General features: G+C 43.2%; 1 pseudogene; it reads left to right on the forward strand.

Annotated features, from left to right (window-relative positions):
• Window positions 1-9539: 9539 nt before the first annotated feature.
• Window positions 9540-10886, forward strand: LOC104107397 (24-methylenesterol C-methyltransferase 2-like; annotated as a pseudogene).
• The last annotated feature ends 337 nt before the right edge of the window (window positions 10887-11223 follow it).

An 11223-nucleotide genomic window follows, 5' to 3' on the forward strand; every position in this document is an offset into this window, starting at 1 on the left:
CACAAAGCGACGGTAATACCCCACCAAACCAAGGAAGCTCCTAATCTCTGTGGCTAAGGACAGTCTAGGTCAACTCTACACCGCCTCTATCTTCTTCGGATCCACTTGAATACCCTCACTGGACACCACGTGTCCCAAGAATGCTACTAAACTGAACCAAAACTCACACTTGGAGAACTGTGCATAAAGCTTCTCTTCCCTCAATCTCTGTAATACAATCCTCAAATGCTGAGCGTGCTCCTCTTGGCTACGAGAGTACACCAGGATATCATCAATGAATACAACAACGAATGAGTCCAAATAGGGCTGGAATACACTGTTCATCCAATGCATAAATGTTGCTGGGGAATTGGTCAGCCCAAAAGACATCACCAAGAACTCATAATGGCCATATCGGGTCCTGAAAGCTGTCTTAAGAATATCTGAATCCCGAATCTTCAGCTGGTGATAGCCGGACCTCAAATCAATTTTGGAGAACACCCTCGCTCCCTGAAGCTGGTCGAATAAATCATCAATACGAGGCAAAGGATACTTGTTCTTGAATGTGACCTTGTTCAACTGCCTGTAATCAATACACATTCTCATGGAACCATCCTTCTTCTTCACAAATAGAACCGGTGCACCCCAAGGTGACACACTAGGCCAAATAAACCCCTTATCAAGGAATTCCTAAAGCTGTTCTTTCAATTCCTTCAACTCTGCCGGTGCCATACGATACGGTAGAATAAAAATGGGCTGAGTTCCCGGAACCAAATCAATACCAAAGTCAATATCCCTGTCAGGCAGCATGCCTGACAGGTCTGCAGGAAACACATCTGGAAAATCACGTACAACCGGAACAGAATCAATGACAGGAGTCTCTACACTAACATTCCTCACAAAAACCAAATAAGATATGCAACCCTTCTCAATCATGCGCTGAGCCTTAAAATATAAAATCACCCTACTTGGTACATAATCGACAGAACCGCTCCACTCAACCCTCGGAATTCCCGGCATAGCCAATGTCACCGTCTTAGCGTGACAATCTAGAATAGTATGACATGGAGATAACCAATCCATACCCAATATCACATCAAAGTCGACCATACTGAGCAGCAAAAGGTCCACTTGGGTCCCCAGACCCCCAATAGTCACCACACATGACCGATATATGCGGTCCACAATAATAGTATCGCCCACAGGAGTAGATACATGAACAAAAGAAACTAGAGACTCACGGGGCATATCCAAAAAATGGGCGAAATATGAGGAAACATATGAATACATGGAACCAGGGTCAAATAATACGGAGGCATCTTGGTGACAAACTGAGACAATACCTGTAATCACAGCATCTGAAGCAATAGCATCTGGTCTAGCAGGGAGGGCATATAAATGGGCCTGGCCACCCCCTGATCTTCCTCCCCCTCTAGGGCGACCTCTAGCTGACCGACCTCCACCCCAAGCTAACTGGGCGGGTGGTGAGGTAACTTTTGCTGAAGTCGGAGGCTGACTCCTCTTCTGAGATAGAACTCCATGATGACGAGGACAATGCCTCCACATATGCCCAAGCTCCCCATACTCAAAACAACTCCATGGTGCTGGTGGTGGAAACTGAAGGGAACCCCTAGCACCGGGATGACTGGTAGAAGAACCTGGCATGGAAGAGCCCTGAACAGGTGGAGCACGGGATGAACTCTGAGCTGGAAGGGCACTACGTGATGAGTGGCCCTAATGAGAACTGTGAGAACCATGGCCAGATGATGCACTCCGATGAAATGGCCGAGCTGACTGAGCCTGTCTGAAATGACGACCTCTACCGTGCTGGAACTGACCCCCAAAAGGAGCACCACAGAATCCACCCTGACCACGAGTCCTCTTGGCCTCCCTCTCAACCCTCTCCTGACCGCAAACCATCTCGATCTAATGAGCAATGTCGACAACTTCATCAAAAGTAGCACCTGAAACCCTCTCTCTGGTCATGAGCAACTGTAGCTGATAAGTGAGACCATCAATAAACCTCATGATCCTCTCCCTGTTCGTGGGAACCAACTAGATAGCATGATGGGCCAACTTAGAGAACCGCATCTCATACTGTGTCACAGATATATCACCCTGGCGAAGCCGCTCAAACTGTCTGCGCAGCTCCTCTCTGCGGGATCGAGGCACGAATTTCTCCAAAAAGACCATGGAGAACTTCTCCCAAGTAAGGGGTGATGCGCCAACAGGCCTACACCTCTCGTAAGTCTCCCACCATCTGAGTGCAGCCCCAAAAAACTGAAAGGTAGTGAATGAGACCCCAAAAGTCTCCAAAATACCAACAGTACGGAGTATCCTCTGACATTTGTCCAAGAAGTCCTGAGCACCCTCTCTCTCTGTTCCACTGAAAGGTGGTGGCTGGAGTCTCCCAAACCTTTCCAACCTACGCTGATCATCCTTGGGCATAGCAGGAATCACAAAATCCTGAGCAACTGCAACCGGCTGGGTTGGTGGTGCCTCCGGTGTCTGAAGTCCCTAAATAACCTGCTCGGGTGTGCGAGCAACGGGGGTCTAAGTGCCTCCCCTGGCCTGAGAAGTGGCTGCAGTCATCGAAATAGAGACCGCCTAAGAAAGGCTGGTACAGGCTGTCAGAATCTGAGCTAGGGCCTCCTGAAGGCCCGGAATCACAATAGGCACAAGTGGTGCCTGAGCTGGTGCACCAACAACTGGAACCTGGTCCTGATCTGGGACAACTGGTGGATCTGCAGGTACTGCCTCAGCTGCTATACGGGCTGCACCTCTGCCCCTACCACGGCCTCGGCCTCTCGCGACCCTGGCTAGTGCTACTGGTGGCTGGCCCTCCTAACCGGTAGCACGAGTCCTCACCATCTGTGAGAGAATGAAACAATAGATGTTTAGTTAGTAGAATCAACAGATTAGCACGACAAGAATTCAAGAATGTGGAGTTTCCTAAAGGTTCTGCAACCTCTCAAAGATAAGTGCAGACGCCTCCGTACCGATCCGCAAGACTCTACTAAACCCGCTCATGACTCGTGAGACCTATGTAACCTAGGCTCGGATACCAATCTATCACGACCCAAATAAACCCCTATCGTGATGGCGCCTATCGTGGAACTAGGCAAACCGACTCATTTCCAATCAAAATAAAAGTGCGAAAGGAAAAGCCCGACATCGGGGTTTCACTAGTCATGAGCATCTACTATAATCTGTCTAACAATATCAAGACTAAATCAGTCTGGAAAATAGCTAAATACAACTAAAGGAAGATAAGAGGGAGAAGAGCAAGGTTGCGATCGCCAGGCAGCTACCTTGCTATCCCCGGGAAAATCTGTAATCAGAACAATCAACAACCGCTACCGTATCCAGCTACACTTGGATCTGCACACAAGGAGCAGAGAATAACATGAGTACGCCAACTCAGTAAGTAACAACAATAAATAAAGACTGAGCAGTAGTGACGAGCAATAAAGCATATAACATTCATATCAGGAAATCTCAGTAAAATACCATATGCTTTAAAAATCCGAATTTGAATCAAAACATCTTGTTTAAACCCAGTTCCAGTAAAACTCATTTAAAGATATTTTTCAACAGTTTTTAGACAGAGAAAAAATGCAAAGGTAAGCAAAAATAATGAAATCATAAATAGCCCCTCGGGCAAAGCATCACTCATATACAGCCCCTCGGGCAAACCTCACAGTCACTCATGCCACTCGGGCATACCTCACAATCACTCTTTGCCACTCGACCATACCTCACAGTCACTCGTGCCACTCAGGCATACCTCACAATCACTCATGCCTCCCAGTCACTCAGCACTCGGCACTCGGCATTCGACACTAGCACTCAGTAGGTACTTGTGCTCACTGGGGGTGTGTACAGACTGCGGAGGGGCTCCTTCAGCCCAAGTGCTATATCAAGCCAAATCATGGCATAAATCACTCAGGCCCTCGGCAGATATCAAACATGCTACGGCGTGCAGCCCGATCCCATAAATATGCAACATACTGCGGCGTGCAGCCCGATCCCATAAATATCCTCACAAATCAGGCCCTCGGCCTCACTCAGTCATAAACCTCTCAAGCCACTCGGGCATTTCAGTAAAAACAGGGTGCTCAGCCCAAAACAATATTTATATGCATCAAAATTGAATAATAAAACTGAGTTATGCAGTAAACAGGTATAACTATGACTGAGTATGGTTTTTTCAATCGAAAACAGTGAGAGGATAATAAAAATAAAATAAAACCCCTAAGGGTCCAAACAGCACTGGCACAAGGCCCAAACATGGCATTCAGGCCAATTTACAGAAACTCTTTCTAAAATATATAAGTATCATATAGTTTCAACAAAATATGCAACTTTACAGTTGCTACGTGACGGACCAAGTCACAAATCCCCAACGGTGCATGCCCACACGCCCGTCACCTAGCATGTGTGTCACCTCAAAATAGTAGAATGATACGAAATTCAGGGTTTCATACCCTCAGGACTACATTTACAATCGTTACTTACCTCAAACCGGTCAAATCTCTACCCCCAAATGCTCCAAATTTATTCACAATCAGTACAATAGCATCAATATACGCTAATGGAATGAATTCCACAAGAGAAGTTACAAAATTAGACCAAAACCCAAAATTCGCTCAAACCCGGCCTCCGGGCCCATGTCTCGAAATCCAAAAAAATTCACAAAAATAGAAACCTCATGAGCTCACGAATCTAACCATACCCAATTCATCAAAATCTGACATCGTTTGCTCCTTCAAATCCTTAAATTACTCTCCAAACATTCTAAGCCCTAACCCCTCATTTTCACTAATTACATGATTAAATAACGGTAAATCACCATATATATGAGTATTGGGGCTCAAGCAACTTACCTCACTGATAGCCCATGAATCACCCTTCACAAAATTACTCCAAAAGCTCCACAAACCGACTTGAAAATGGTGAAAATGAACCAAATTCGCGAAGTGTTCTATTTATGGTTTCTGCCCAGGTTTTAGCACATGCGGGCTCTTTTTGCACGCTTGCGGGACCGCACCTATGGTCAAGGAACCGCATCGGCGAACTCCACTTAATTCCCCATCTTCCGCACTTGTGCTCCAGGCCTCGCACATGCGGGCTCGCAGGTGCGGCCAAATCCTTCGCGCCTGCGCTCCAGCCTTGGCCTCACATTTTTCCGCGTCTGCGCATAAAATTCTCGCACCTGCGAAAGTGCACTTGCACATTTGCTCTGCTTCTGTGAAGCCTGCCCAGCATCCCCCTTTCCGCATCTGCGCCCCAGGTCTCGCATCTGCGGGCTCGCAGATGCGACAGACTTCTCGCACCTGCGCATCCTGCCTAGCCCACAACTGTCCGCACTTTCGAACTCCCCACGCGCACCACCGGCCTCACACCTGCGACTCTTTCTTCCGCATATGCTAAAATAGCAGTAGCAGCAGCTTCAACTGCATTTTCCAACTTCAACAAATCCGTTAACCACCCAGAATTACCCTGAGACCCTCGGGACCTCAACCAAAAATACCAACAAGTCATATATCAACATACCAACTTAGTCGAACCTTCGAATCACTCTAAACAATATCAAATCATCAAATTACCCTCGGATTCAAGCCTAAGAACTTCTAAATTCGGCAACCGATGCCGAAACCAACCAAACCACTTCCGAATGACCTCAAATTTTGCACACACGTCACAAATGACACTAAAAATCTACTCCAACTTTCGGAATTCTATTCCGACCCCGATATCAAATTTTCCAAGGTCGACCGAAATCGCCAAATTTCTAATTTTGCCAATTCAAGCCTAATTCTACCACGGACTTCCAAATCACATTCCGGATTCCGGATGCACTCCTAAGTCCAAAAGTACCTAACGGAGCTAACAGAACATCAAAATTCAAATTCGAGATCGTTTACATATAGGTCAATATCCGGTTAACTTTTTCAACTTAAATTTTTACTTAAGAGACTAAGTGTCTCAATTCACTCTGAAACCACTTCGATCCCGAACCAACTAACCCGATATAACATAATATAACTGAATAACACAAAAAGAAATAGAAATGTGGGAGACGGGGCTATAACTCTCGAAACGACCGGCTGGGTCGTTACAGTTTAAGAGAAAAACAAAAAGGGAAATTTTTCCTTATAGTTTGAATTAATTCATTGTGATGTGTGGGGCCCCTATCGTGTTCCTTCTTCTTGAGGCTCTGTGTATTTCCTTACTATTGTGGTTGTTTTTTCTCGTGGTGTGTGGGTCGACTTAATGGCCGAGAAAAGTGAGGTTAAACATAAAATATAATAATTTTATTTCATGGTTATGACTCAGTTTCAGAAAAGGGTAAAAATACTTAGATGCGACAATGGTAAGGAGTTCACTTGTCTTCATACTTTTTATGCGGATTAGGGAATAGTCCATCAAATAATTTATGTTGATACACCTTAGCAAAATGGACGAGTGGAAAGGAAGCATCATCATATATTGAATGTTGCTTGTGCACTCCGTTTCCAAGCTAATTTGCCAATCTCATTTTGGGGAGAAGGTGTTTTGACTGCAGTTTATCTTATTATTCGTACTCCTACTTTCATATTTGATGGAAAGACTCCTTATGAGTTAATTTTTAGAAAAGAACCTTCCTAAAAGTATTTGGATGTCTATACTTTGCTCATCTTAGGTTCCGCGAAAAAGATAAGTTTAGATCTAGGAGTCATTGATGTATTTTTGTTGGATATCCTTTCAGGAAGAAGGGATGGCGTATCAATGATTTAGAGACTCGAGATTATTTTGTGTCTTGTGATGTTATTTTTGATGAAAAAGTCTTCCCTTATGTTAGTTCAGTGTTTGACTCTAAGCCTACCACTCCGTTGGATTCCTCTGGTGCTTTCCCCACTAATGATCATATTATGCAACATGATCACTCACCCTCTGTTCACTCAAGGGGGAGTTTTGATATTGAGCCTAACGTAAATGAAGAAATGAGGGTAGATGTTACTTCTCCTAGTCCCATTCAGGAGGAAAATATGAACACAAGTTCTACCATTGTGGATACAGAGACTCTTCCTACTACTATTACTACTGTGGGTGAAGCTCTTGGTTTGGGACATTGGGAACATAAAGTGTCCACCAGATTAAAAGATTATGTATGTTACACAATTAAGTGTCATACTACTATGTGCATAGATACCCCAACGCAAAGCTCATCACCCACTCATTCACAGTCCTAAGGTACGCCGTATCTCATAGCTAACTATGTGACTTGCAATATTTTTTCTTCTAGATACAAGAGCTTTCTGGCAGCTGTTACTGCAGGTATTGAACCCACAAGGTTTTATGATGTTGTGTGACCCTCTTTGGCGACGTACTATGAAAGAAGAAATTGACATATTGGAAAAGAATGGTACATGGACATTAGAGTTTCTTCCCCCGAGAAAGAAGACTATCGGATGCAAGTGGGTATATAAGATCAAATATAATTCTGATGGTACAGTTGAGTGATTTAAAGCTCGTCTTGTGGTTCTTGGTAACAAGCAGGTGGATGGAATTGATTACAATGAAACTTTCGCTTCGGTGGTGAAAATGGTAACTATACGCATTTTTCTTAGCATTGATGTGGCTAAAAAATGGGAGTTGCATCAAATGGATGTTCATAATGCATTCTTGTATGGGGATCTAGATGAAGAAGTTTATATGCAACTTCCACCCGGATTTGAGACCTCGACTCAAGGGAAAGTGTGCCGCCTTCGCAAATCCTTATATGGATTGCGACAAGCTCCAAAAAATTAGTTTGCTAAACTTGCTACTGCCTTAAGGACATTTGGTTTAGTGCAATCATTTGCAGATTATTCTTTATTCTCTTATATAAAGAATGGTTTAACATTACATGTTTTTGTTTATGTCGACGATCTGATTATTGCCGGAGACGATTCTGGTGCTATTGCTAATTTCAAACAATATTTGCATCGTTGCTTTCACATGAAAGATCTTGGGCCATTAAATTATTTTTTTCGAGATAGAAGTGGCCAGAGGAATAAATGGTCTGTTTCTTTTTAAGAGAAAATATGCACTTGATATTTTCAGTGAAACTGGACTTTTTGGAGCCAAACCTGCTAGCTTTCCTATGGAGCAGAATCATAAGCTCGCATTGGACAATGGTAATGATTTTGCTGAACCTGACAAATATAGACGATTGGTCGGTCGACTAATTTATTTGACCATCACTCGTCTCGAGCTCTGCTATTCAGTTTATATATTAGCTTAGTTCATGCATTGTCCAAAAGAGAGATATTGGGAGGAAGCATTGCGTGTACTGAGATATTTGAAGGGCAATTCAGGTCAGAGAATTTTCTTACGATCTGATAGCAATTTGCTCTTACATGCATATTGTGATTCTGATTATGGAAGTTGTCCGATGACACGGCGTTCTTTAACTGGTTATTTTATTCTACTAGAAAATTTACCTATCTCTTGAAAAATCAAGAAACAACATATTGTCTCTCGCTCCTCGGCCAAAGTAGAATATAGTTCTATAGCGATTGCGGTGTGTGAGTTAAAATGTCTCAAATCTCTGTTATGATCCTTAGGTGTCTTTCACAAGGATCCTATTCGTTTGTATTGTGATAGTCAAGCTACTCTACATATATCTGCAAATCTAGTTTTTCATGAGCGTACAAAGCACATTGAGGTTGATTGTCACTTCGTACGTGATGAATTAACAGCTGGTAACATTGTTGCATCTCATGTGTGCACTTATGAACAACTAGCAAACATATTTACTAAAGCACTTGGGAAACAACACTTTTGTACCTACTTCGCAAGTTGGGCATTCGCGATCTTCATGCTCCAACTTGAGGGGGAGTATTGGGATATAACATAGTTATAAATATGGTGTAATATTATTTTATGTTTATTTTAGGAAATTGTATATGTTTAGGAGACTATAGCAGTGGTTGCCTTATTTTCTACGATAGCTTTCTTAGTTAACAAGACATAGATTTTATATATATTAACACATGATTATTCAATAGAAGGGACAGAACTTCATTCTCTCTTAAATTCTTCCTACAAGGATACAATTAATTACTACATAGATTTTTCCTTAATCTCGAACTAATTGGATCAGCAATATGAATTGTTATATTCTGTCTTATCAATCATATTTCAGTCAAATACTTGTAAAGTAATCTTTCTTTTATGTAAATAAGCCGTTTTTAGGAAGGGAAAAAAATTAGTACTGTAGTTTTCTGAATTCACAAATTCCCTCGCATCTCGTGCTTATTCCTTCTAGGACGTAACGTGAATATACTTACTTCCAACGACAATATCGACGATATGGATTTTTACCCTTGTATTTTATAACCAAATTCATGGAGTAAATTATCAATGATAATATTTTTTTAAGAAATCAAAATCTATTTTTATGTGTATTAAACGCATTATTCTATGACGTTAATAGTAATATCCTAAACTAAATCTTTAAATCTGGCATTAATAGCGTAGGAGGATGTATCCTCCCGAATTGCAATGCCATGAATCCCGTCCTTACGCTCTTGTCATTATGCCCATTGTACCCCCCTATGACTCTTTCAAAACCCCTCAAAAAGATCCCCAAAGAGAAGCTCACCATAAAAACCCCACTCCCTTCTCACCCATCTTCTATGCTCTCACTTTCTCATGGTTTTTCTTACTCTCTTTTTTACTGCCTCCCTTCTCGCCGGCGGCGGCCTTTACTGGTTCGTTTGCATCCTTGGCTCTGCCGAGCAAAAGGGTAAACGTACCATCCAACTTTCCTTTGGTTCTTTAGCCAAAGAGAAAGTTCAAGAAGGTTACACACAGTACTGGTCTTTCTTCTGCCGCCCTAAAGAGATTATTAACACCGCCGATAAAGTCCATGCCGTTGTTGAAACTTTCTATAACCTCGTCACTGATATATACGAGCGGGGTTGGGGTCAATCTTTTCACTTCTCGCCTTCTATCCCTGGAAAATCCCATCGGTATGCCACCCGCATGCATGAGGAAATGGCCAACGATCTCTTGGGGGTAAAACCCGGAGCCCGCATTCTCGATGCGGATTGTGGGGTTGGCGGGCCGATGCGGACTATCGCAGCCCATTCAGGTGCTAATATTGTTGGGATCACCATTAATGAGTACCAGGTGAAACGGGCCCGAGCCCACAACAACAAAGTCGGGCTTGACTCCCTCTGCGAGGTGGATTGTGGTAACATTTTGCAAATGCCTTTTGCTGACAACAGTTTCGATGGAGTTTATTCCATTGAGGCCACGTGTCATGCCCCAAAGCTAGAAGAAGCGTACAAAGAGATCTATCGGGTGTTAAAGCCCGGATCTTTCTACGTCTCCTGCGAGTGGGTTACGACCGAATTGTACACGTGGAGATAATACAAGGGATTGAAAGGGGTGATGCATTACCCGGGTTGAGAAGCTACAATGACATAGGTGGAATTGCTAGGAAAGTGGGGTTCGAGGTGATGAAGGAGAAAGATTTGGCTAAGCCACCAGCAAAGCCGTGGTGGACAAGGCTGAAAATGGGGAAGATTGCTTACTGGAGGAATCACATTTTGGTGACATTGCTTGCATGGCTTGGTATTGCACCTAAAGGAGTGGTTGATGTGCACGACATGTTGATTGTGACCGCTGATTATTTGTCTAAAGGGGGTGACACTGGCATTTTCACTCCTATGCATATGATTCTCTACAGAAAGCCTGAATAATTTAACATGCCATTTACCAACGTAGCAACTAGACATTTCAATAGATGTTACTGGTTATTTCAGCTCTGTTGCTCCCTTTGGTTATTATCTACTTGTTTTTTGGCCTTATTATTGGATTTAATTTGTTGTTGTTATTTCCTCCTTTTTTTAAAAATCAATTTGTAGTTTGAATATCTCATCTTCTTCTGATATAGTTTAAGATCGCTAGTTATTTCTTACTTATTGTTAGTATTGCGAGGTCTAAAGCAGAAAAGATCCTTTCTTTAGTTTCGTTTGTTGGAAGTTTGACAATGGTCCCCTAACTTGTGTTAAAATTGTATACGGGTGAAACCGAGCCCATGGGACGCCTCGACTTCCGATAAAGTAAACGGAGCAAGAGACGTGACGCCAAGGAACCAGAATCGAGACAAGGAGCCCCTCGAGCTGGGGTCCGGGCAAAACTCCCGTCCCCGGGAGTATCGGGGTCAAGACCCCGAGTTTGGTTCGAATCCCAAAGGCCTCGGAGAGC

The sequence above is a fragment of the Nicotiana tomentosiformis genome, chromosome 3 (genome assembly GCF_000390325.3).
Source record: "Nicotiana tomentosiformis chromosome 3, ASM39032v3, whole genome shotgun sequence".
Classification (NCBI taxonomy): Eukaryota; Viridiplantae; Streptophyta; class Magnoliopsida; order Solanales; family Solanaceae; genus Nicotiana; species Nicotiana tomentosiformis.